Consider the following 24356-nt stretch of genomic DNA (forward strand, 5'->3'; position numbering starts at 1 on the left):
CTTGTTCCTATTTCATTCCCTGCTTACCCTGTTAGGCAACGATCACACCAGTGTTATTCCTGATTTATGAATTTGTCTCCACCTCTAGATTTCAAAATCTTCGGAGGCCAGATAGGAGCTTATTTAACTTTGTGCTTTCAATATGTTACATGGTTTTTGGTTCAATGTTGCTGTGTTAAATATTTTTACATGAAACAAAGTCAATATTATTGGATCAATTATACAAAAATGGCACATGATATCAGCAAAGAGGATCAAGTCAATAGTACTGATCTTAACTCTCACCTTCTAATTTGAAAAAACAAAGTGATGCAGTTCACATCAATGCCTGGCTTATTGACTGATTTATTTGGTATTCATTCATTCAAGAAATATTTACTGAGGACCTGCTATGTGTCTGGCACTTTGTATGAGGCACTATGAAAATAGAGCAAGCCTTAAAGAAACAACCAAACACTGGTTTAGCCAACATACTACCCTAGTCATGTAAATAATGATAAAAAACTAAGTCATGTAAATAAAAATGTTTGAATATATGACATTTCCTATGACTGAAGTTTATGCTGTCAATATAGACTGTAAAGTGCCAATCAATAATGTATTAGTAGGGTGAGATCACTAGGGAAATGTAATGTAATTGGTCTCATATCTTTACTAGGAATAGTCATTGAGTCAGTTGCTGTGAGTATTATTTTAACCCTGCTTTCCTCTGTTAGAATATCTAACAATTCTTGTAGCAAGATATCCTTAACCTTACACAGGTAGTTTCATTCATTTGTTTTATTCTTCCTCAGGACCCAGTTTCTCATCCAGCCTAGCAGAAATTTGACATCCTTTTCTTAAAGGACCTGATATTGCCTCAAGCACTTGAATGAATTCTTTAAATTACATATATTAAAAGAATAAGCAGCTTACTAAAATGGAGGAAATACTGATAGGTGGTAGGTAGTGCATGGAAAGATAACACTGTGTAATATTGGGCAATTCAATTAATGTTTCCAAGCCTCATTTCTTTCTGTAACATAGATGAAAGTGTATCTACTTCATAAGACATTGAGTGGATTAAATGAGGTAATATGTATAAAACTCTTACAACAATTCCTGGCACATAGTAAATGCTTCATGAGAGTAACTAATATCACACAAACACACACACACACACACACACACACACACACACACGTATATGCAGGAATGGGTAAAGAACAAAGAGGAGGTTACAGAGAAAACAGAAACCTAGAAATATATTTTCTAGAATTATGGTAACATATCCTGGAAGTAGCTACATGTTGACTTTTCTGTTCACTTCAAAATGATAATGATATAAAGATAGAGTATTCACTAAATTTAATCTTCTAAATTTAGTAATAATTGTTTTTCCCTAGGGATTCAAATTTTGAACAACTAGAAAAATGAGTGACTTAAATTTTCAAATAAGACTTTCAACAAGCATAGTAAAATTCTATACTGATAAAAATTGGAAAATAAGAATTGTTTTCAGTATGCTACATTAATCCAGAAATTACTGTCCCAAACAGTTGATACAGTTTTCAAAAATTAAAAAAAAAGATCAAGGCAGTCATGGTGGGGGTGGGGCAATGACTAACACAAAGCATAAGTCTTGGAATGTAGGCAGTTAAATCGGGTTATATGTGCAGACTGAAAAATCAGAAATGTATTCAGTTAAATAAATAATTTCCCTTTAAAATGAGTAAGTCAAGAAAAATACATATAAAAAATTTACTGAAAAATTGGGTCATTTTAATCCATTGTAGTTCTATTTCATTATCAAAACCCCTCAAGAGAGAAAAAGAATGAAATATTCCTATGGAAAATGTCGGAATTCTTCACTTATTTGGAAAAAAAGAGATAGAAATATTTTTATTAGTCCACTTAATAAAGCCAGAGCTATAACATAGTATCATTAATCATTCTTCCTCATTTTTTCCTAGGTTTGGCAAGATTATTTTATTTCTTTAAATACAAAGCTAAATTGTGTGTTAATCTGACCCCCATACAAACCAAGCTTTACTCCTTAGCCCCACCATTGAAATTATTCTTGTACTTGTCATTAACATTTCTACATAAACCAAATCTGAATGACTTCTGTGTCTTCTATTGCAACTACACTTGACTATGTTATGCTAAATATCACATCAACAACAACAATATTAATCTAAATTTTCAATGTACCAGTCCCAAAGAAATCAATTATAACAACTAATAATTGGAGTTTCTTTGTAATTTTTATTTACTGTCATGCTAAAATATCAGTAAGAATTTTATCTATCAAAATTTAAATTAAAAAAATTGAAATATGCCACACATTATTCAGGTTGTCAAACCTGGATTTGGGTATTGGTATATGCAAGATACATAAAGATGACTCTTTGAGAAGAAAATCTATTATCTCCTAACTAATCCCTAAAAAATATTCCCTAAGAATAGAAACAAAAATTAATATTGATTGGTTATCAAGGGTAAAACATAAGAAAGATCAGTCTGTTTACGCTTTTTATTTATGTGTTCTCACTTGATATTCTTTTTTAATAATAGACTTTATTTTCTAAAGCTATTTTAGATTTACAGAAAATTGATTTCCTATTCATTTTCAAATTGTAGATATGCATAAGGCTATTAATTTCATTATGGTTGAGACAGAAAAATGCTAAAGCTATAAAACCCAGTCCAGGATGAATATATTAAAGCATCAAATAAATTTACAAGAAACAAATGATCGTGTTTCTAAGTTGAGAAATGAAAGAGGTTACATATAAAGTGATTTATGAAAACATTCCTAAGGAAACTCTTTAATTTTACATATATAGTCCATTTTAATAAGAGTATGTTTCTTCCTTTCCTAAAACCTATTGATTTTTCTTATAGAAAGTTTCTGCATGGTATTAAGAAAAAGAGGTGGTATTAACTTTATTTGCTTGTAATGTATTGAAAAAATACCAAATGACAGCTAAAATTAATAAATTTTTCATCAACATTTTGCAATTCACTATGGGACATATAGAATCCAAGGAAAATACATTTTATATATATATTTTATATATATTTTAATATATACATATATTAAAATGCTTCCTTGAGTATCAGGAAAATCTTTTAGCAAATGCCACTAGCATTTTCAAGTGACATTTACAATCAAAATCACCTAATATTTATCTTCCTATACTATTTTTCTAAAAAGCTGAAAATTGTAACCTAGATACTCTATCTCTCTGTTTCAGAAGCTTGGTAATTCCTCACACTTTAGAAAACTAGAATTTTACTTGTGACATATGAAGGTTGATTTCTGAGCAGCAATCATTAAAATATTTCAGAAGGGCATTTTATATATAATCATTAGAATATGCTGGACTTCTTTTGTAATAGCAAAAATGTAATATTTACTAAAAAGGAATTAAATAATGGCATATTTATTCTGCAAGCACATTTTCTTTAATAATATCAATATGATGCTTATCTAAGACATTTATGGGACATCTGTTGTACACAAGTTACTCTTTTTATACTAGTTGCTGCTTCACAGAAATACACAACTTATTTGAGACATAATATTTGATAAAAAGGAAATATGTAAAGAAGTAGTTGCATTTCACTTTATTTGGAGGATGTACAATTAGAAATGAATAGGAATTTCACAATTGAAATGGGTAAAGAGAGTTTATGAGATAAGACAGGAGGAAAGAACATTGCATGTAAATGAAGAATCATGGATACAATTTACTAATGTGACTCAGGCAGCTGCTGGATTGGCAGAGGCTGATTGGTCTAGGCTGGTCTCATTGGTGGTGATTTCTCCCTGCTGTGTGTGGTTTCTCAACCTCAGAAAGGCTAGCCTGGGGTATAAGCAATGCAGATGGAAAGCAGGGGTAGGCCTTTCAAAGGCTTGATTCAGAACTTGCACATCATTACTGCTGCCTTCTATTCGTTAAAGCAAGTAACAAAACAGCCCAGATTCAGGAAACCAGGAAACAGACCCCACTTATTAATAGAAAGAACATCAAAATCAAATTGTAAAGGGCATGAAAAATATTTTTGCAAATAAATTACCACATTTTTGTAAATTTTTGCAAATAAGTTAGCACAAAAGTAAAAGAGTAGAAATCCATGGAAGAAGAATGTTAGATAAATGTACATCAAAACTGACAAGAAGATCAGATGAAATTAATTACATCAAAATGAATGCTAATATTACAATGCAACTCAATTCTAGAATCTCCGACTCTTCCAGTTCTAACATGTGCAAAAATAAACTGGCACTAGGTAGCAGAGTTGTTAGTAAACTACTCAAAAAAATGATTATGAGAACATCAATTTTCTATACATTTAACTTGAGTGTATTTTTTATTTAGTATCCAGTGTACAAAGGTTGTAAAAATAAATTGGGAATTCATTGTCCTTGAGAGGAAATATAGCTTTGTAAGGGTGGGCTTTTTTGTGCTGAGTTGATAGCTAATCTACTGTATTTACTTTTCTGATAAATGCATTTGGGAACTTAAAAATAAATTTGATGAAATTTGGTTAGGCATGTAGAATTCTGTAAAATAATATATTTTATTCTAGATTATTGTGTTTAAAATTTGTGATTCTGTGAATGTGGGTTTATTCTAACTTCAATATAATATTATGCAAACACATTGGTAATTTTTTAATAATTAAAATTCATTTCAAAAAAGAAGTTTCTATAAAATAATTTAAAATATCAAAGAGAAATGACCTTCCACTTCATTAAGTCTAATTCAATTCTCAGATATCATTTTACTGAAAAACACACCAAAACAAACATACAACTTACAGCAATACACATGGGAATACAGCTGCTTTCTTGAGACCATGATTTCATTTCCTTTGGGTATATACCTTGAAATGGGATTGCTGGATCATATGGTAGTTCTATTTTTAATTTTTAATTTCTTCAGGAACCTCCATTCTATTTTCCACAATGGCTATACCAGTTTATATTCCCACCAACAGTGTACAACAGATCCTTTTTCTCCATATCCTCCACATCATTTATTTTCTCTTGACTTTTTGATAATAGACATCCTAACAGGTGTGAAATGATATCTCATTGTGGTTTTGATTTGCATTTCCCTGATGATTAATTGTGTTGAGTATCTTTCCATGTACTTGTTGGCCATTTATGTGTCTTTTTTAGAAAAGTATCTATTTTGGTCCTTTCCCCATTTTTTAAATTGGGATGGTTTTTGTTTTGGTTATCGAGTCATTATATAGTGTGTTGTTTTATGGGTTTCTTGTATATTTTTGATATTAACTCCTTATCAGATATATGGTTTGCAAATATATTCTCCAATTACATAAGTTACCTTTTCATTTTTTTGATGGTTTCCTTTGCTGTACAGATGAAAAGTTTGAAGTGGTCCCACCTATTTGTTTTACTTTTTGTTTGTTTGTTTTACTTTTGTTGCCTTTGCTTTACATGTCAATTCCAAAAAGTTATTGCCAAGGCTAAAGTCAAGGAGCTTATGCCCAATGCTTTCTTCTGGGAGTTTTATGATTTCAGGTCTTATGTTCAAGTGTTTAATCCATTTTGAGTTGATTTTTGTATATGGGTGTAAGATAGGGGTCTAGTTTCATTTTTTTTATATGTAGATATCCAGATTTCCCAATATCATTTATTGAAGAGACTTTGTTTCCCCATTGTGTATTCTTGGTGCCTTTGTTGAAAATTAATTGACTATACACGTGGGTTTATTTCTTGGGTCTCTATTGTATTCCACTGATCTATGTGTCTGTTTTAATGTGAATACCATATTGTCTTGACTACTATAGCTTTGTAATCAAAAGGTATGATGCCTCCACTTTTGTGCTTTGGTTATTTAGGGTCTTTTCTAGTGTCTTTAAAAATTTAAGATTATTTGCCCTATTTCTGTGAATGATACCATTGGAATTTTGATAAAGATTACATTGAATCTGTAGATCTCTGGGTAGTATGACCATTATAACAATATTAATTATTTTAATCCATGAACACAAAATATCCTTTCATCTACTTGTGTCTTCTTTAATCCCTTTCATCATTGTCTTTTAGTTTACAGATCATTCACCTTCTTGGTTAAATTCATTCCTAAGTATTTTATTCTTTTTGATGCTATCATAAATTGTTTTCTTTATTTCCCTTTACAACAGTTTGTTGTTAGGGTTTAGAAACAAAACTGATTTTTGTATGTTGATTTTTTTAATACTGTAACTGTACAGAATTCATTAATTAGTTCTAACAGTTTTTTGGTAAAACTTTAGAGTTTTCTATATATAACATCATGTAATCTTCAAATAGAGGTAACTTCAATTTTTTTTTTTTTCTTTCTGATTTGGACGGCTTTTATTTCTTTTTCTTGCTTAATTCCTCTGGCTAGAACTTCTAGTACAAATCTGAATAAAAGTAGTGAAAGTCGGCATCCTTGTTTTGTTTCTGATTTTAGAGGAAAAGCTTTAAGCTTTTCACTGTTGAGTATGATGGTAGCTGTAGGCTTATCATAGATAGCCTTTATTATATTTTAATACATTCAATCTATCCCTAACTTTTTAGAGCCTTGATCATGGCAGGATGTTAAATTTGTCAAATGATTTTTCTGCAATTATTGAGATAATCATATGATTTTTATACTTCATTTTGCTATTGTGACCTATCACATTTATTGTTTCACTGATGTTGAATCATCCTGTCATCCTAGCAATAAATCCTCCTTGATCATGGTGTATGGTCCTTTTAGTGTATTATTGAATTTGGTTTGCTAATATTTTGTTGAGAATTTTTTTCACTTATGTTCATCAGAGATATTGACCTGTAATTTCCTTTTTTTATAGTGCCCTTGTCTAACTTTGGTATCAAGGTAACGCTAGCCTCTGTAAATGCATTTGGAAGTCTGCCCTTCTTTTTTTTTTTTTAAAGATTTTATTTATTTGAGAGAGAGAGAATGAGAGACAGAGAGCATGAGAGGGGGGAGGGTCAGAGGGAGAAGCAGACTCCCTGCCGAGCAGGGAGCCCGATGCGGGACTCGATCCAGGGACTCCAGGATCATGACCTGAGCCGAAGGCAGTCGCTTAACCAACTGAGCCACCCAGGCGCCCTGCCCTTCTTTTTGAGGGGAAGAATTTGAGAAGGATTAGTATTAATTATTTAAATATTTTATAGAATTCACCATTGAAACCATCCAGTCCTGGACTTTTCTTTTTTAGGAGGTTTTTGATTATTGATTCAGTCTCCTTACTAGTAATTGATCTGTGCACATTTTCTATTTCTTCATGATTTAGTCTTGGTGGGTTGTATGTTTCTACGAACTTATCTAATTTCTTTATCTGACCACTAGGTTATCTAATTTGATGATGTATAATTGTTCATAGTAATTTCTTATGTTCCTTTGTATTACTGTGTTATCAGTTGTAATGTCTCTTTCATTTCTAATTTTGAGTCTTTCTTCTCCTTTTTAAGTCTACTAAATCGTAGACTACTAAGGGTTTGTTCATTACGCTTTCTTAGGAAACCTGCTGGGGCTCAGTCGGTTAAGCGATTGCCTTCAGCTCAGGTAATGATCCCACGGTCCTGGGATCGAGCCCCACGTCGGGCTCCTTGCTCCGCGGGAAGCCTGCTTCTTCCTCTCCCACTCCCCCTGCTTGTGTTCCCTCTCTCACTATGTCTCTGTCAAATAAAGAAATAAAATCTTAAAAAAAAAAAAGAAACCTGCCTTTATTAGCTTTGACTTTTTTCCCCTATTGCTTTTCTAGTTTCTATTTCATTTATTTCTGCTCTGATACTTATTTCCTTCCTTCTACTAACTTTGGGCTTAGTTTGTTCTTTTTCTAGTTCCTTGATGTGTAAAGTGAGGTTATTACCTGAGCTCTTTCTTTTTTCTTAATGTAAGCATTTGTCACGATAAACTTCCCTCTTAGAATGCTTTCGCCGCATCCCTTACATTTTGGCATATTGTGTGGCCATTTTCAATTGTCTCAAGATTTTTTTTTTTTTTCCCCTTTTGATTTTTTCTTTGATCCTTCAGCTGTTCAGGAGCATGTTGTTTAATCTCCACATATTTGTGAATTTTCCACTTTTCCTCTTGTAACTGCTTTCTGGTGTCATTGTATGGTGGTCAGAAAAGATGTTTGATGTGATTTCAGTCTTAAATTTGTTAAGGCTTATTTATAACCTAATAGATGATCTGTCCTGGAAAATGTTCCATGTGCCTTTGAGAAGAATATGTATTCTGCTGCTATTGAATGAATGTTCTGTATATTTTCATCTGTTAGGTCCATCTGGCCTAACACATAGGTCAAGTCTAGTGTTTCCTTATTGAGTTTTTGTCTGGATGATCTATCCATTATTAAAAGTGAGGTACTGAAGTCACTTAATGTTATGATTGCTTTATAGATATTTATATATATATATTATGGCTTTATATATATTTATACATACACATACTCCTGTTGGGCACATAAATATTTTCTGTTGCTATGTCCTCTTGATATACTGTAGTAAATCATTGCATAATGACCTCCTTTGTCTCTTATTACAGTTTTTGGCTTAACACCTATTTTGTCTAATACAAGTATACCTATCCCTGATTTCTGTTGGTTTCCATTTGCATGGAATATCTTTTCCCATTTCTTCATTTGCAGTCTATGTGTCCTTAAAGCTTAAGCGGGTCTCCCCCAGGCCACATATAGTTATTGATAGGTACGGAATTGCCATCATCACTTTGTTAATTGTTTCCTAGCTGTTTTGTAGTATGCTTGCTCCTTTCTTCCTCTCTTGCTCTCTCTCTTTCTGAGTTTCTAGTGATAAACTTTGATTCCTTTTTTTTTTAATCTTTGGTGTATCTATTATAAGTTTTTGTTTTGTAGTTACCATGAGGCTTACATAAAACATCTTATAGCTATAAAAATCTATTTTAAAGTGATAACAACTTAAGTTCTAATGAGTCCAAAATCTTTATTATTTTCACTCTTCCCCTAACATTTCATTATTTTGATGCAATAATTTGTATCTTTTTTATTGTATCCATTAACAAATTATTGTAGTTATAGTCATTTTTAATACTTTTGTCATTTTACCTTTATACTGGAGTTATAATTGGTTTAGCTACCACCATTCCAATATTAGAGTATTCTGAATTTAACTACATATTCACCCTCATCGGGGAGCTTTATACTTTCATATGTTTTCTGTTACTAATTAGTGTCCTTTCATTTCAGTTTGAAGAATTTCCCTTAACGTTTCTTATATGGCCAATCTAGTGATGATGAACTCTTTCAAGGTTTGTTTGTCTGGAAAACTCTTTATCTCTTTCAACTCTGAAGGACAATTTTGCTGGGTAGAATTTTCTTGTTTGGCAGTTTTTTGTTTCAGTACTTTCATTATATCATCCCACTCCCTTCGGGCCTGCAAAGTGTCTGCCGAAAAAAAAATATTCCGATACTCCTAGCAATTTGTTTTTTCTCTTGCTACTTCTAAGAATCTTTCTTTGTCTTTAACTTTTGCCAATTTAATTATAGTGTCTCAGTGTGGATCTCCCAGAAGCTGAACACTTGGTTTTATTGTTGGAGTGAGCAGAGGGAGAATGCAAGGAAGTGCTGCCCACTGGCTCTTTTGGGCTCCTGGGAGGAATCTATTCAGCACCTCAGTTCAGGCTGATTAGATGCAGGACCCTTAGGCAGCAGCTAGGGAAGTGTGCAGTTAAACCTTTTCTGGGGAGAAACTGAGCCTGGATGTACAGCCATGGGAAATGCTCTTGCACCTATTTAAAAACTTTTGTTGTTGTTGTTGTTGTTGTTGTTTGCTATATTCAGGTGGGACTCATGAATGCAAAGCCCCAGTGGCAATCAAACCTAGGTGATTTGGGAACCAATCCCTCAGGTGATAGCCTTAAAAGTTAGGGTACTATATGCATGGTCCAATCAGGGAGAAGCTGGGAGTTGGGTGTTCCTTCCCAATTTCAAGTCTCTTTGCCAAGAGTGGGGTTTTAGCAAGATTGCACTCCTACCCATTTCTTTGTGGGTATTTTCAGAGTTACCCTCCATGTAGAAATCACTGAACTACTTTCTGAATTTCTCTCAGAAAGGATTGATCCATATGTAGCTACATATTTGGTGTGTTTTGGGGAGAAGGGAAAGTCAGGGGCCTCCTATGTCACCATCGTGATCTTCTTAACGTTCTTAGAAGCTCTCTTATTTGATTGGGAGAATCAAATGGGTGTTCTTTGACGAACACTGTCATAAATATTTTAGAGGACCTTTGTTGTGTGTGTGTGTGTGTATGAGTGACTAAACTGTATTCTTAGATACCTTCAACATTTAGCAACACAAAATATACATTTATTCCTCATAGTTTTTGAGAACTTAACAAATGATTTTAAAATCACCCACTCAATTTTGCTTTTGTTTTACTGGTGGTGCCCTAAGTTTGATATTTGCCTAGAAACCATTTCTTAATTTTAACATCATTTGACATCTGTAGAGAACAAGATTTTTTTTAAATCATCAAGTCCTGATTATTTTATGTTTATGTTCCTTTCTTTAGTGTAATTCTCTCCTCTTGCATTTTATTATAAGCAATGAGAAGACATCAGATGACATCTTGAACATCAGCATCCTTGCTGGAAATTTTCTTAGCAAAATCATTCAGTTCTTAAGGTGCATTTTCTGTATAACTGTTGATGAATATGTTGCTGAACTTTTGCCACTACATAATAAGGATAACTCCTCCTTCAGTTTCAAAATAAACATTCCTCTCCTCCCTTTAATTACTCACTGGCAACCGCCTCAAAGTTTAGATTTCTAGTAACAGTCTGTTGAAGGCAATTTACTCTTTTTCTAATGTACTTCTCTAATTCCTTTTAGCCCCTACAACTCCCTTGTTCCAAAGTCTCTCCCACAGTTTAGGTTTTTGTTATACCAGCACTCCAATTCCAGGTACTCTGTATTAGTTTTCTATTGCTGCATTGAGAATTGCCTTCAATATATTCTAATAGAAATTAATTAATTAAGTAATGGTATTATTAAAAAAAATAATTACCCTCAATATTTAGTGCCATGAAAAAAGAGATGTATTTCTTTATTATTTCTTTGAGTCAGAAATGCAAGTGTGGCTTATCTGGTGATTCTGACTCAGGTCTCTCACGAGATTACAGTAAAGATATTGGCCAGGTCTTTAATCTTCTGAAAGTGTGATGGGGATAATATAATCCACTTACAAGATGGTTCACTCAAATGGCTTTTGGTAAAAGTCTTCAATTCTTTATCACATGCGACTCTATAGAGCATGTCCTTAGGACATGGTCACTGGTTTTCCCCAGAGAAAATGATCCAAGACAGAGAAAGTGACTGAGGCAGTGGGCAAATTGCTTTTTATGAGTTAATATTGGAAATGACATAAAAATCATTTATATCATATGCTACTGGTCACACAGGCCAATCAAGGTACAATGTGGAAACCCATATGAGGGTATGAACAGCATGAAGAAAGAATCATTAGAAGCTGGTTATCACACTAGATAATTTCATCTTTAGCTATACTTGTATGATAAATACACTCAAACTTATATCTCTCAGTATGGTTTCTCCCCTGACAGTATAAATTTTACATCCCATCATTTACTCTATAACTATGAATTGAATTGACATTAAATAGACAACTCAAACTTAACATGTCCAAAACTGATCTCATGAATACCCCTCCTCCTTTAAAGACCTCCTTCCAATCTTCCAATCTTTGGTCAAAACTTTAGAGTTAAATTTAATACATTTATTTTATACTTCACATCTAATCTAACACAAATGTGTTTCAAAACACTACTTCTGAAATGCATCCAGAATATGATTTCTCCTCACTATCTTCAAAGCTCCCACCCTTGTTCAAACCTCCCATATTGTTCTCCTGAACTATAGAAATAACTTTTTAACCAGTTTTAATATATGGATCCCTGTCAACCTGAGGACTGGTGGTTACACAATAGCTGGAATGATTCTTTGAAAGTAACTAATATCTTGTCACTCTTCTCCCCCAAACCTTGTGACAGCTTTCCATCTCACTCAAAATAAAATCTGGACCCATTAATTTGATTAAAGGCCTCACATGATGAACATTGTGGTACCCTGCCATCTTTACCCTCCAGCACTCTCAACCTCATTCATTTCATTCCAAACACAATGGCCTCAATCCTATTCCTCAAACACTCCAGGTCTACTTTCATCTCATGGTCTTCACCTGTCCAGTTTCCTGCACCTAGAAGCTTTATTTCCCCACCAAAGACATGATCTTTTTACTTCCTTGATCCTTGGCTCACATGTCAACTTATGAGTAGCTTATTATGGCACCACTATCCCAAATATAACCCATGCTCTTTTCACTTTCAAACTGAATTTCTAGCTTTTTTATCTTAATAACAATTATTACCACCTTAAATTTATGAAATAATATTTTTAAGAATAGAAGTTCATTCAAGACAGTACTTTGACTTTCATTCCTCACCACTTTATTGCTGTGTTCAGATACTACAAACAGTAAATCCTCAAAGAATATTTTTTGACTTATTGAATGTTGAACATGAAGCTCTTAAATTCTGCCAAATTAGATCATAGAAAAAATTTGATGAACTTTCTAATGATTTACTTATCTTCATAATATAGACACTTTCCAGATATAGTTATAAAATAATGTATAAATATTTGTATAAAAATAATGTATATGAAATGTATATCAATTTCTTTAGAACTCTATTTAGCTTTCAGTATTCCTGGAGAATATTTCAGGCTATATATGTCCTTTAGGCTGGATGGTTCCAAAACTAAATCCCAAATTCGCTCAGCCACACAAATGAAGGTGGTTGTTTTGTTTTCTTTTGCAGTTGTTGTTTTTTTTTTATTTTTGGCCTAAATTATCACAAGGAAGTAAGAAGAAAGGTTGGGAATATTATCTTTCAGAAGTACCTCCACATGGAAATATTAGACCAGAGAAATGGAGGTTTGTCCTAATATTCTTCAGCTCTCCTCCCCTGCCCCACACCATCTTAACACTGGGCTTAGCCAACAGGCCTCTGTTTGATCGAGGTGTGTCTTGTCCTTGTAGGGGAGAACAAGAGTATATCAGAATGTCCAGTTACTGCTCCTGATTTTATGAGGCAGCTGCATGAACAGTATCCTCTGTACTTCTAAGCTGCTGGTGTGCACTTTCACGTTCATGACCACAGAAAGTCATGAAGTGCCTTTGAATATGATATCAATATTTCCACTCCAAGATCTTGTAATACTCCAGGATAGTAATTTACTATTATTACTACTAATTATTATTATTATTATTCCATTTCCCATACTACATTGTCAAAAATAGCAATAGGAAGTTATACAATGAGGTAAAATCATATCAGGGCTATATTCCAATAATACTATAGCAGTAGTCTATAAATGCTCCAAACTTTAATATTAGTAATCCTTAAGATTATGAAATAACCATTGAAATATCAAAGTCAAAATATTCTATTTACTTGAGAATATGTGTTAACTGGTTCAATACTCAAACATCTAAATTGATGTCATAAGGAATTAAAACCCATAATTCACCTACACAATTGCTTATAATATCATACTTCCAAAGGCTATTACCCAAGAGTTCCATCAATAAGCCACATAGATGGGACCTGTGGTTGCAGCGGGAGAATTACAGTGGTTGCTGCCTATGAATGAATGTGTATATTTCATTATTAGATTATTGTGGCCACACATATATTTCATGCAGCCAATCCAGCTTTTATCAGGATGAAATGTTTTGTTCCACATCTAACTTACATGTTTTCTTTCTCAATTTGTTTTCAACATATATAATGCCAATATGTGTGTGTGTGTGCTCTGTGTGTGTGTGCACTGTATGTGTGTGTGTCGTACTTTCCATATATAATTGTTATGGGAACCATAAGCACTTTGGAAATCGAATCATTAACTTCCAGCTTTGTGAATTTGCTTTTTCTAGTCCAGGGGAGTCTAGTCTTCTATTGATGACAACAGTAAAATGAAGTAAACATTCCCTTATAGGTTATCACAATGTCAAAGAATTAGAGATCCACAAATAACCTTCTTCCTTAATATGACTCTTTTTAGAGCCTGAAAATATTTTAAACTTAATTAAAGAAGCAGGTCAAATTGCAAGAATTCCGAAACAGATCATATTTATCATATTTAAAACCATTTATACATATCAAATGAAATTTCTATGGGTAAGCCCACCTCAAAAGTTGTGGTACCTACTTGTACAATCTGCTTATCTCATTTACAAAAAAGACTAGACAGAATAATAATGCACCAGTTTCAGAAAACAAGGATATTCCTATCTGTATGGCTTCAATAAGTATGAGACATTAGCCTCATTCAGAAGTAGATTAATTCATTCAAAGAGCATTTACTAATTTTTATGAATAATTTACTCAGGCACCTTTTAAAGTCATTCATGACACAAGTTTGCCTCTCTTGTAATTTGCCAGATTAATATGTCTTAGGATTTTAAGCAAATATAACTTATTTCTATTAGTCAGAGATGACATAAAGTCATGCTATCTACTTACTTATGTGCAGACTAATGAGTTTTAGGTATTGAGTAAGTAATCAATACTGCATATTCAATTTGGCTCAGCCTTTTTGGTGAAAATGAAGTAATGCTGTTCAGATTATTTAGTTATTTTCCTTTCAAAAAGTCATTTTCTATAATCGAAAGGCTGTCCATGAGTGTGATTTTCACTTCTGTCTATGTGATTATCATCATGAATGATGTGGTAAAAGCTTTAGATTGAGCTATAACTGAGAGATAATGTTTTTCTTTTATTTTGCGATTGATAAATTGTATCTTGATTTTTTTTGAGGGGTGGTTAATGACCAGTGTGCTAGTATTCTAAAAATTTGGCCATGCCTTTCACTTTTTTAATCTATGAAATTAATATATTACTAATCATTTATAAATCAGCAAAGTAATCAATACTAGTTAATGCAATGTTAAAATTGACATTAATCACTTATTCAGAGCCAGACCCTTCCTATCCTATCTTAGAATTAAAATTGTAATGTAATCCCTTTTTAGTAAGCATATGAATATTTGCTTCTGTATCATTAGAATATTTATTTTACTTTGTTTCCAAATCAACTCAGGAAACAATGTCGACAAAAGCCAATGCCCCCAAAGCCACATGTGTTAAAATTACAAGGTGTTTTTAAAAAAAGCCTGGCTGGTCATGCAAATTAATTATATATGGAAGGTAAAGCACATTGCATATTCACCTGCCAGTAATTGCATAGAACTTGTTCAGAGTGCACTTGTTATTCATGTGCATTTTCCTGTGCAATTTCAAATAACTTCCCTGCTCACATTACCTTCGTATGTCAAAATTTATTGTAGGTGCAGCATATAGCCCCATTGTGGAAGTTAGAAAAAAATATACTTAGAATTCTGGAGACAGGTCTTTTTTTTCCTGACACTGTCAGAATACCTCTTTTGTGCTTTTCATTCACTTCCAAGCTCATGAAGTGTAGAACTAGTGGTGCAGGGAAGCTTGAGTCTTCATTTAAAGACCCACAGATGCATTGAATCAAGATCATTAAAGTGACTGGTCTGGTTTGTATAAAGTAGTGTGTCTTCCCAGCATTTATCAGAATCATTGTGTCAGAGAAGACACTAAAAAATATTGGTTAAATAAAATTTAGTTTTAAAATAATCAAAACAGAAGAGGAGGAATAGCATACATATATTTCTAAGAGAAATGTTTTGGATTGGGAGAGTAAATCTTCGAATGTTTAAAGGATTAATAGAGCAAAGTTAAAGAGTATGTCTTTATAGATATAGGAAGTATAACTAGGACTAATGAAAGGAAGCTACAGAGAGACAAATTTTAGACCAATATTAACAAGAATTATTTACTTTTATTGCCATAAACTAGATGAACTGTTATGTTTCCTGATAATCAGAAATGAAAAAAAAAATGTTAAGTGGCAAGGTAGCCATCACTTATAAATTTTGTCAATGTGGTTCTTGAATTGGTGGAGGTTAGAAGAGATTATGAAACAGATCCAACTTATTTTCCAGACTCTATGATTCCACATGGTTCATAAAGCAAAATTAGTAGAACCTAATCTTTAAAGTAAGATGCATCATAAGATCCTTGTAACTAGTGTGAAGCAGTGATGTCAAAGAGAACTTAGATTATGGAGTTTCGCTCTCTGAATTTCAAAATGAGCTCCACCACCTACTAAGTTTCATATTGGACAAATAATTTAATATTTTTATGTCTCCATTTTCCCCACAAAAATTAAATAGGGCTGGGGCGCCTGGGTGGCTCAGTCGTTAGGCGTCTGCCTTCGGCTCAGGTCATGATCCCAGGGTCCTGGGTTCTAGCCCTGCATCGGGCTCCCTGCTCCGTGGGAGCCTGCTTCTCCCTCTCCCACTCCCCCTGCTGGTGTTCCCTCTCTCACTGTGTCTCTCTCTGTCAAACAAAAAAAAAAAAAAAAAAAAATTAAATAGGGCTTACCATTTTTGTGAGAATTAAATGCGGTGATCTTTGTAAAATATTTAACACATACTAAACAGAAAATCAATGTTAATAATTATTAACATTAAATTCTGACTAATATTGGGCGCCTGGGTGGCTCAGATGGTTAAGCATCTGCCTTCGGCTCAGGTCGTGATCTCAGGGTCCTGGGATCAAGTCCCGCATCGGGCTCCCTGCTTGGTGGGGAGCCTGCTTCTCCCTCTGCCTCTCTCTCTCTCTCTCTCTCTGTCTCTCATGAATAAATAAATAAAATCTTAAAAAAAAAAAAAAATTCTGACTAATACTTATTTGTCTCATGTCATCTTCAAATACCAGTTTTGGAGTTACAATTTTCAACTGAGCTCTCTCTATTAAATATTCCACTAAGTTTATAATCTCTTTGTTCTCTTCATTGAGAAACTTCTTCAAAGACTGATCCGCAGTCCCTGTCTCTATTCCTTACCTCTCTCTTTCTAATATTTAAACTTTTAAATTTTCATTTAAGTATATTTCTATCCCCAAATTTTCATATGTTGAATTTTTATTTCTATTCAATTCTACCTATTTTCCAATTTTCTTTATAATTTATTCCTTTCCTGTGAATTGTTTAGAAGCACGTAATTAAGTGGTGGTTTCTAGATTTTTTTGTTTTTATTGAGCTCTATTTTCAGTCTATTGTGGTTTAAAAAAAAAAAATACTCTGCACATTTTAATCCCATACAAATTTATCAAAATTTTCTTTATGGCCCAATATGTGATCTAAATTAGTAAAAATACAAAGCTTCAAAAAGAGAATGTGCATATTGTAGTCAGTAGTAATGTAGTATATTAACTATCAATATATTCAGGATAGCTGATAGTTGGCTCGTATCTCTTATGACTATTTTTTTTTATCTAGTTGTTCTATCAATTGCTTATAGAAGGGCATTATATTCCCTAGTTATGCATGTGAAATTGTAATTAGTCCATGTATATTAGGCATTACATATTTATGTTTGTTATGGGTTCCTGATGAATTACTCATTTACTATTATAAAAATAGAACTCAGGAATAGCCAAAAGGAAGAATTGCATAGGATAAAGTATGTTGGAAGGGGCTTGGACCTTCCATGCCTCTCTGGGCATATCACCATCCCAGCACCTTGATGTGTTCACCAACCAGAAGCTCTCTCAACCCCTTTAGTTAGGGTTTTTTATGGAGGCTTTATTATGTAAGTATGAATGATTAAATCATGGGCCATTAGTGATTAACTCCATTTTCAGCCCCTCTCCTATCCCCAAAGATCAGGGAGTGGGGCTGAAAATCCCACCCCTTTATCCACAGGGTTGGTTCTTCTAGCAACCAGTCATCTTAAATCTACCCAGCAGTCCCAGGCAACAATCATCTCATTAGCATACAAAAAGATACTTATCACTTCACTTTCCAAGGGTTTAGGAACTGTGTGCCAGGAAAAAGGAAGAGAAGTCAAACATGTATTTCTTGTATCACAAAGGGCCTTTTGAAGACTCACTTACAATGCCAAATAGGTGATAATACTTTGCAGGGCTGTAGCAAGTTTCTCCAGGAGGTTCTAAATCACTGTCTGATATGTGGTGCTGTTTCTCTCATAGCCCAGATTCACAGGTTCAGGAATCAAGGGCTGGAAATAAGAGTAGCACCATTCACAATTATCCCTAGTGACCCACTGCCAAAAATTTTGCTTCCTGACCTTGCAACCTTATACTCTGTGGCTCTAAAGGTCTCAATTCCCAAAGGAAGAGAACTTCCACCAGGAGACACAGCAATTCCATTGAACTGGAAATTTAGACTGCCACCCAGCTACTTAAGGGTTCTTGTGCTTCTGAATCAGTCAAAGAAGGGAGTTAATGCGCTGGCAGGTAGAACTGATCCTGACTACCAGGGATACTACTCCACAATGGAGCTAAGGAAGAGTATGTCTAGAATACAGGAGATCTAAGGTATCTCTTTGCATTACCATGCTCTGTGATTGAAGTCAATGGAAAACTGCAACAACCCAATCCAGGCTGGACTATTAGTGGCTCAGAACTTCAGGAATGAAGGTTTGTGTCACACCACCAGATAAAGAATCATGAGCGGCTGAGGTGCTTTCTTAAAGGGAAGGGGATGCGGAATGGTATTGGAAAAGGAAAGTTATGATTACCAACTACAATTATGTTTCTGCAACAGGTTTGTTACAGAAACAAGGATTGTTAATTGTTGTGTTATTTCCTCCTTGTTATAAATATCCTTGTATATGTGTGTGTGTGTGTGGTGGGTGTGTGTGTGTGTGTGTGAGAGAGAGAGAGAGAGAGATTTCTTTTCCCTTTATTATGTAACATAAAATATATTGACTTTATAGCATAGTATTTAGGTTATGGGATATCAAGAAAAGTAAACATCATCCAAGGACTTTGCCTCCTCTTACAGGGAAGTGTTAATGCATTTTCATTTCTTTGCAGGATCATTGTATCATATCAGATGGAAGAATGGCCTTGTTATTGTTTTTGGAGATTAGTATCATTAAAGAAGTGCATATGTGTATTAAATTGACAAGGGGTATACTTGTGATGGTTAGTTTTTTGTCAACTTTACTGGCCCACAGAGTGCTCAGATATTTGGTCAAACATTATTTTGGATGTCTCGGTGAGAGTTTTCTCTGATGAGACTAACTTTTTAAAAAATTAAAATATATATTAAAGAAAGAATAAAATAAACAGGTGATATTCAGGATACCATCAAGCTCTACAGTAAGGTGTTTAAATAGTTAAAGAATGAAACATCTATTTTGGAAAGACTGGTCCCAACAAATGCAACTCTTAGATCAATGTAATGAGTTTGAATTGCTTTGTTCATTGGAACCCTTAGCAAAATGCCTGGCACTGCACAGTGCTCAACAAACATTGCTAATGTTGCCTCTTTTAAGAAAAAGAGAAAACAATGCTTCAAATTACCTTGGCAGCAGCTTTTAGTCTCCAAAGAGATTAGGATCGACTAAATTATCCTCCAAAACCTTCTCAACATTTAAATCAGTGGACTTTGAGAAAACCAGTGCTGTCCCTAATGTGGGTGGGCCTCATCCAATCAGTTGAAGGCTTGTGTAGCACAAAAAGATCAGTCTTACCAGAGCAACAGAAAATTCTCCAGCAGATTGCCTTCAGCTTTTTCTGATTATACAGCAAACTATTTAGTAAGGTGACAATATCCACATACACATGCCTGTATATAATATTGGTATTATCTAGAACTAAGATAGTCTTATTTTTATATGTGTCATATATATGTACTTGGCAATGAACAATAAATATTATATATCAGTATTATTTCTTATCAAAGTAACTAATTTGCCACAAACATCTTGCTTATCTTAATACAAAAAATTTGTTTTTTCTTCCTAAAATGAGTCAGTATTTCATGCTTAAGAAGCAAATATAAATATCTTTGTTAACTGATCATTTACTAAAAAAAAAAAATTACAATCCATTCTCAATAAGGAAAATAATGAATTTGATTCTTTGAGCAAGTTTTATTAATGAAATCATACTACTTTTCTTTTTATCATTATTCTATATTTACTTTATCTTTTCAGTTACCTTTTTAAAAATTCTTGCTGAAATTATAACAGTTATTCACTTTAAGATGATTTTCTCCCAATAGTAAAGTTTTCCACTTACGGTCTTTTCATGTGTTCTCTTGCTAAGTCTTTTTCAAAATATTTTTTTGTAGACATAATCTTTTGAAATTTTTATAGCTAATCAGTTACATGTTAATAATATAAGCAACTATAATAAAAGCTTGGCTAATCTCTTCTAATGTAGTAAAATAATATATGGTTGGGAATCAAGGCTATTTCAGGGTGGATTAATTCATTAGGTAAGCAAGCTAATATGTATTTGTAGTGACCTCTGGAACAGCATGGTATGCTCTCAAATCAAATGTTTAAGTGGATTTTGAATTAGTTGAAATAAATATCAAAGGAACTGTACATAAGATATCATCATAAATTAGAGTAACAGGGAATAAACATTTCAAGAAAACTTACAATTATGGAACACAAAATTTTGCCTAAGTCTTATTTGCCTGACCTTATAGGCAGCACTGACTTTGGAATTTTTTTAGGTCCTAGGTTTCTTTGGGCAATACAGAGGAAGATATAGCAAAACAGAAAAGGATGCAAAAGCACTACTCTATCCATTCTATGAACTTGGAAAAACCACCTAAAATATTTGAACCTCAGTTTCTTTATATGTAATATGAAAATAATCAGGCCTACACAGCAGATAGTTCTAAGGATTAGTGCAAATTCATACCTGCACCATGTCTGTAAACTTGGTTTATATTTAGCATGCGATTTCATACCATGTAGTGCAAATACAAGATACCAAATCTTCAAAAGAGAGTTAAGGTGTAACTAGAAACAATCAAACAAACAACAAACCATTCCACATTTCTCCAATACACATCTGACTACTTTGTTAGTTAATGAACAAGGGGATAATGTAAAATGGCCAATTAAATTTATTTTTATTTGAGTACTTCGCCTACATATGTTGTCTAAGATTCTGGAATATAGTGTAAATTCTTTTTTGTAAATAGTCTTTCTTCAACTTGGAATAGTAAGACTTAAAAGAAAGGTGTTATCAGTAACTTTTGTTTTTTTGACACATCGAGGTTGGCAAACTTCAGTGAGTAAAACTAAGACCCACAAGCTAAGAGAAGAAAACAGAAGAGATGGTATACAATTTCAGTAATATCTGACATGTTGGTCCTGGTTTTATCTGAGACCAAAGTATATCACTGGGTTGTATTTATTTATTTATTTTACTCTTCTTTGCATCCTTTAAGTAATAAATGATTTTCTCCAAAACTATGAATGCTGAAAGTAAGCCAAAAAAAAAAAAAAAAAGAAGAAGGAAAATACATGATCCAATATAATTGCTCTGCTGAATGAATCAGAAATATACACATATACACGCACATTTATTTCCCTCTAATGAAAGCACAGGCATTTGGAAACATAATATAGACTTCTCATTTGGGAATACACATGGAAGAGTAGATGTTGGATTATTCTCTGCTAAGTACAAACCATGCAAAATTCTGAGATATTAGTTAATCCTGTACAGTTTTTGTTTTTATTTTTGTTTCTCAATCATACCATGTGGAATCTAAAAAGCAAAGCAAATGAACAAACAAAGAAATAGACCCATGAATATAGAGAATAAACTGATGACTGCAAGAGGGGAGTCGTGTGGGAGGGATGGGCAAAATGGGTGAAGTGGAGTGGGAGGTACATGCTTCCAGTTATGGAATGAATAAGTCACAGGGATAAAAGATACAGAATAGGGAATACAGTCAATGGTATTGTAATACTATTGTATGGTGACAGATGATAGCTACACTTGTGAGCATAGAATAATGTATGGAGTTGTCGAATCACTATGTCATACACCTGAAACTAATGTAACATTGCGTGTCAACTATATTCAATTAAAAAAAAAAATAAAAAAGAAGTTTCACATACACTGAAATTCAAACCACTCCATGTTTGGGGACAATTTCTCTTCTCGATGATATCTTTAGGACATAACACAATGTCTGACACATACTAATATTTCAACATATATTGACTGTATACATATTTAAACACATCAGATGTGGTAAGGAAAGGTGTCCATACATCAATAAAAAGGTAGTGTTTGAGAGACTGGATGGGGTTTGGAATAGATTATATGGTCTTTGATTGTCCTTCCTATTCCCAGAGCATTTGAATAAATGCATCAGAATTGATGCCTTTCTCGGGTAACCTCAATGGTAGCAAATTTATGGTTGTCTCAGACCCTTCTGCATAAGTGGTTATAAAGGTATTAGAGGTCATTCTTTACCCTCTATGAGCCATCCTCAAAATATCAAGAATGTTGGTAATCCCCTTCCTTCATGACCAAGGAATCTAATGTATAACATCAAGTCTGAGAATAGCAATCAGAGAATCTCTGAGGAAAGCATTAAGTTCTAGTTAAAAGAATGGCTAGACATTTTAGTAAGCCACAGTTCATCAGTGATTAATTCACGCTGAGTGATGTTGGGCAAGCATTCCTTGTGGCACATGCCATGTGGAACTGATGCATGCTAACTTATTTTCTTATCTTAAATTCTAAAACTGTAACTATATTGTGCATTTTATGACTGTAAGCACTGCACACCTGTCACAGAGATGTGCAAGATTCCCCAGTATACCATCATAGTTCACTAATTAGGTAAAGCATGCCACATAAGTAAATATATTTTTTAAAGATTTTATTTATTTATTTGTCAGAGAGAGAGAGCACAAGCAGGGGCTGCGGCAGGCAGAGGGAGAGGGAGAAGCAGGCTCCCTGATGAGCTGGGAGCCAGATGCTAGATCCAGCATGCCGGGATCATGACCTGAGCCAAAGGCAGCCATTTAACTGACTGAGCCACATAGGCGCCCCACACATAAATAAATTTTAAATATGGAATTCACTCTCATTTAATTGTCTTATGCCAAACACCCAAGTGGAGAATATGCAAAATATCTATTACATGATCCCAACTTTCATTTATTAGTACATTGTTCATTTGAGGCATTCTTAAATTCTGGGCTAATTTTGAGACCTCGACCAAGTTCCTGAAATGTCCCCTTATTGATGAGTTTCAAATTGACCCAACTCTTATTCCCAGACCCATGTCTTTATTTTTCTTTTTCTTAATTCTTGTATCCCAACATTACCAAATACACATGCCTTTATTTAATACCCTCATTATCATCTCTTTTTTAAAATATAATCTTGTTAATCAATTAACTGAAAGACTACCTCTGAAATAAACATCACAGTTCTTAAATCTGTTTTGGAATATGGTGATATGCATTAAATTTAAAAATTTTGACCAAATGAACTTTGTTATGTATGAAAAAGTCATATTAATATAATGTGCAAGATTTTGGCTTTTCCTCTATGGCTTCATGCCAAAAATATTAAGGTAGAGTAAGCATGTTAATCACAAATAATGTCTTATGAAGGATTTTGATCTTCCTGATATATATTCTTTCTATAAAATTTTATTCAGCTCTCCAAAGAGATACAGACAATAAGTCTTAACATTTATATTTATTCTGTCAGAATACCTGAGGATTCTTTAGATGACTGGTCTTATTTTGACAGGTTCTTAAAATTTATCTTTTATGCACCCATTGGCCATCATCAAAATTTCATGAAATCCGAATGTCAGAGTTGGCTGTGGATTTACTTAAAGAATAAAGAAAAGTAATGTGAAGCTGAAGAATATATCAGCATGTGCTATGTCTGAAGAAGGTATGAATTGAAGAAAAAAATTCACCTGACCAAATGCATCTCTGAGCTCAACTCATTCTTGTTGAAAGGTTCAGGGTATTTTGAATCACACTGTGGTATATGCTTCACTAAAGTAGAGAGGTAGGATCTTTGTTGTGTTAAGTAGGATACTTATTCTGTCCAACTCTTCATCTTCTGCTAGAAAATCTGAATGCCTCTAGTTTATAGAGGAGCTTAAATAAGTAGACTTTCCTTTAGAAACAATCATTTAATTCAACGCCCGGCTGATGTTCATTACTTTTAGCAGCTGAGTCTGGAAAAAAAATAATTTTTGAAGAAAGGATAACAGTGGAGACTTTGGGAAATTTTTCCCACCAAAAATAGAAGGATTGGTACAATCATATTGGAAGCCCACCGGAATGCTTCCTGAAATATGTATCATGTTTCTCATGGATTAAATGCTATTCTCACTACTCTTTGTTATTAACCCTAAGAGACTTACTGATTGTTGCTGGA

The sequence above is a fragment of the Phoca vitulina genome, unplaced genomic scaffold (genome assembly GCF_004348235.1).
Source record: "Phoca vitulina isolate PV1807 unplaced genomic scaffold, GSC_HSeal_1.0 scaffold3, whole genome shotgun sequence".
Taxonomy (NCBI): domain Eukaryota; kingdom Metazoa; phylum Chordata; class Mammalia; order Carnivora; family Phocidae; genus Phoca; species Phoca vitulina.